This window comes from Triticum aestivum, chromosome 5A, assembly GCF_018294505.1.
Source record: "Triticum aestivum cultivar Chinese Spring chromosome 5A, IWGSC CS RefSeq v2.1, whole genome shotgun sequence".
NCBI lineage: Eukaryota > Viridiplantae > Streptophyta > Magnoliopsida > Poales > Poaceae > Triticum > Triticum aestivum.
The window spans coordinates 583426092-583431141 of record NC_057806.1 but is presented as its reverse complement, the minus strand read 5'-3'; positions in this window follow the sequence as shown (position 1 = coordinate 583431141).

Here is a 5050-nt window from a genome sequence, read left to right as displayed (position 1 = left end):
AGTTACTAGAACATCATGATGAACTATAATATGCAAGGGATAACGAAAACAATTCCCAAAACTCTTCGCGATGCTGAAATCGGCGAAGGTAGAAATCAAGAAAAAGCATCAAGTGTTGATGGTTGACAAGACCACTAGTTTCAAGTAAAAGGGCAAGGGAAAGAAAGGGAACTTCAAGAAGAATGGCAAGCAAGTTGCCACTCCCATGAAGAAGCCCAAAGCTAGACCCAAGCCTGAAATTGAGTGCTTCTATTGCAAAGGAAATAGTCACTGGAAGTGGAACTACCCTAGATACTTGGCGGATAAGAAGGATGGCAAAGTGAATAAAGGTATATTTGATATACATGTTATTGATGTGTACTTTACTAGTGTTTATAGCAAACCCCTCAATATTTGATACTAGTTCAGTTGCTAAGATTAGTAACTCAAAACGGGAGTTGCAGAATGAACAAAGACTAGTTAAGGGTGAAGTGACGATATGTGTTGGAAGTGGTTCCAAGATTGATATGATAATCATCGCACACTCCCTATACTTTTGAGATTAGTGTTGAACCTAAATAAATGTTGTTTGGTGTTTGCGTTAAGCATGAATATGATTTGATCATGTTTACTGTAATACGGTTATTCATTTAAAGTCGGAGAATAATTGTTGTTCTGTTTACATGAATAAAACCATCAATGGTCATACACCCAAGGTGAATGGTTTATTGAATCTCAGCCGTAGTGATACACATATTCATAATATTGAAGCCAAAAGATGCAAAGTTAATAATGATAGTGCAACTTATTTGTGGCAGTTCCGTTTAGGTCATATTGGTGTAAAGCGCATGAAGAAAATCCATGCTGATGGGTTTTTGGGATCACTTGATTATGAATTACTTGGTGCTTGCGAACCATGCCTCATGGGCAAGATGACTAAAACGCCGTTCTCCGGAACTATGGAGCGAGCAACAGATTTGTTGGAAATCATACATATTGATGTGTGTGGTCCGATGAATGTTGAGGCTCGCGGCGGGTATCGTTATTTTCTCACCTTCACAGATGATTTAAGCAGATATGGGTATATCTACTTGATGAAACATAAGTCTGAAACATTTGAAAAGTTCAAAGAATTTTAGAGTGAAGTGGAAAATCATCGTAACAAGAAAATAAAGTTTCTACGATCTGATTGTGGAGGAGAATATTTGAGTTATGAGTTTGGTCTTCATTTGAAACAATGTAGAATAGTTCCGCAACTCACGCCACTCGGAACACCACAGCGTAATGGTGTGTCTGAACGTCGTAATCATACTTTACTAGATATGGTGCGATCTATGATGTCTCTTACTGATTTACCGCTATCGTTTTTGGGTTATGCTTTAGAGACAGCTGCATTCACGTTAAATAGGGCACCATCTAAATCCGTTGAGACGACGCCTTATGAACTGTGGTTTGGCAATAAACCAAAGTTGTCGTTTCTTAAAATTTGGGGATACGATGCTTATGTGAAAAAGCTTCAACCTGATAAGCTCGAACCCAAATCGGAGAAATGTGTCTTCATAGGATACCCAAAGGAAACTGTTGGGTACACCTTCTATCACATATCCGAAGGCAAGACATTCGTTGCTAAGAATGGATCCTTTCTAGAGAAGGAGTTTCTCTCGAAAAAAGTGAGTGGGAGGAAAGTAGAACTTGATGAGGTAACTATACCTGCTCCCTTACTGGAAAGTAGTTCATCACAAAAATCTGTTCATGTGACTCCTACACCAATTAGGGAGGAAGCTAATGATGAAGATCATGTAACTTCAGATCAAGTTACTACCAAACCTCTTAGGTCAACCAGAGTAAGGTCCGCACCAGAGTGGTACAGTAATCCTATTCTGGAAATCATGTTACTAGACCATGATGAACCCACGAACTATGAGGAAGCGATGATGAGCCCAGATTCCGCAAAATGGCTTGAGGCCATGAAATCTAAGATGGGATCCATGTATGAGAAGTATGGACTTTGATTGACTTGCCCGATGATCGGTAAGTCATTAAGAATAAATGGATCTTCAAGAGGAAGACGGACGCTGATAGTAGTGTTACTATCTACAAAGCTCGAATTGTCACAAAATGTTTTCGACAAGTTCAAGGTGTTGACTACGATGATATTTTCTCACTCGTATCGATGCTTAAAAGTATATCCGAATCATGTTAGCAGTTGCCGTATTTTATGAAATCTGGCAAATGGATTTCAAAACTGCATTCTTTAATGGATTTCTGAAATAAGAGTTGTATATGATGCAACCAAAAGGTTTTGTAGATCCTAAAGGTGCTAACAAAGTGAGCAAGCTCCAGCGATCCATCGATGGACTGGTGCAAGCATCTCGGAGTTGGAATATATGCTTTGATAAAGTAATCAAAACATATGGTTTTATACAGACTTGCGGTGAAGTCTGTATTTACAAGAAAGTGAGTGGGAGCACTACAGCATTTTTGATAAGTGTATGTGAATGACATATTGTTGATTGGAAATAATGTAGAATTTTGTGGAAGGCATAAAAGAGTGTTTGAAAGGAGTTTTTCAAAGAAGACCTTGGTAAAGCTACTTACATACTGAGCATCAAGATCTATAGAGATATATCAAAATGCTTGATATATTTTCAATGAGTACAGACCTTGACAAGATTTTGAAGTAGTTCAAAATGGAACAGTCAAAGAAGGAGTTCTTGCCTGTGTTACAAGGTGTGAAGTTGAGTAAAGACTCAAAACCCGACCACAACAGAAAATAGAAAGAGAATGAAAAGTCATTCCCTATTCCTCAGTCATAGGTTCTATAAAGTATGCTATGCTATGTACCAGATCTATTGTATACCTTAGCATGATTTTGGCAAGGGAGTACAATAGTGATCTAGGAGTAGATCATCGAACAACGGTCAAAATTATCCTTAGAGGACTAAGGAAATATTTCTCGGTTATGGAGGTGATAAAAGAGTTCGTCGTAAAGAGTTACGTCGATGCAAGCTTTTGACACCGATCTAGATGACTCTAAGTCTCGATCTAGATACATATTGAAAGTGGGAGCAATTAGCTAGAGTAGCTCTGAGCAAAGCATTGTAGACATTGAAAATTTGCAAAATACATACGGCTCTGAATGTGGCAGATCCGTTGACTAAATTTCTCTCACAAGTAAAACATGATCACTCTTTGGGTGTTAATCACATAGAAATGTGAACTAGATTATTGACTCTAGTAAACCCTTTGGGTGTTAGTCACATGGAGATATGAACTAATCACATAAAGATGTGAACTAGATTATTGACTCTAGTACAAGTGGGAGACTGAAGGAAATATGCCCTAGAGGCAATAATAAAGTTATTATTTATTTCCTTATATCATGATAAATGTTTATTATTCATTCTAGAATTGTATTAACCGGAAACTTAGTACATGTGTGAATACATAGACAAACAGAGTGTCACTAGTATGCCTCTACTTGACTAGCTCGTTGAATCAAAGATGGTTAAGTTTCCTAGCCATAGACATGAGTTGTCATTTGATTAACGGGATCACATCATTGGAGAATGATGTGATTGACTTGACCCATTCTGTTAGCTTGGCACGATGATCGTTTAGTTTGTTGCTACTGCTTTCTTCATGACTTATACATGTTCCTCTGACTATGAGATTATGCAACTCCCGAATACCGGAGGAACACTTTGTGTGCTACCAAACATCACAACGTAACTGGGTGATTATAAAGGTGCTCTACAGGTGTCTCAGATGGTACTTGTTGAGTTGGCATAGATCGAGATTAGGATTTGTCACTCCGATTGTCGGAGAGATATCTCTGGGCCCTATCGGTAATGCACATCACTATAAGCCTTGCAAGCAATGTGACTAATGAGTTAGTTGTGGTATGATGCATTATGGAACGAGTAAAGAGACTTGCCGGTAACGATAAGGAACTAGGTATTAAGATACCAACGATCGAATCTCGGGCAAGTAACATACTGATGACAAAGGGAACAATGTATGTTGTTATGCGGTTTGATCGATAAAGATCTTCGTAGAATATGTAGGAACCAATATGAGCATCCAGGTTCCGCTATTGGTTATTGACCGGAGACGAGTCTCGGTCATGTCTACATAGTTCTCGAACCCGTAGGGTCCGCACGCTTAAAGTTTGGTGATGACCGGTATTATGAGTTTATGTGTTTTGATGTATCGAAGGTAGTTCGGAGTCCCGGATTTGATCAAGGACATGACGAGGAGTCTTGAAATGGTCGAGACATAAAGATTGATATATTGGACGGCTATATTCAGACATCGGAAGTGTTCCGGAGAAAATCGGAGTGCCGGAGGGGTTACCGAAACCCCCGCGGGGAAATATTGGGCCTTAGTGGGCCTGAGGGGATAAAGAGGGCAGCAGCCTAGGAGGTGGCGCCCCCCCTCCCATAAGTAGTCCGAATTGGACTAGGGGAGGGGGCGCGACCCCTCTTTCCCTCTCCCTCTCCCTCTCTTTCCTTCCTCCTCCCCCTTCCTAGTAGGACTAGGAAAGGATGAATCATACTCCTACTAGGAGGAGGATTCCTCCTCTCCTTGGGGCGCACCCAGGCCGGCCAGCCTCCCCCCTTGCTCCTTTATATATAGGGGGTCACCCAAAGGCACACAAGTTGATTGTTCCAAGCCGTGTGCGGTGCCCCCCTCCACCATAATCCCCCTCGATCATATCGTAGCAGTGCTTAGGCGAGGCCCTGCGTCGGTAGCAACTTCGTGACCGTCATCACACTGTCATGCTGACGGAACTCTCCCTTGAAGCACTGCTGGATCGGAGTTCATGGGACGTTATCGAGCTGAACATGTGCTGAACTCGGAGGTGTCGTGCGTTCGGTACTTGGATCGGTCAGATCGTGAAGACGTACGACTACATCAACCGCGTTCTCATAACGCTTCTGCTTACGGTCTACGAGGGTACATGGATGATACTCTCCCCTCTCATTGCTATGCATCAGCATGATCTTGCGTGTGTGTAGGAATGTTTTTGAAATTACTGCGTTCCTGATACGTCCATTTTGCATCATGC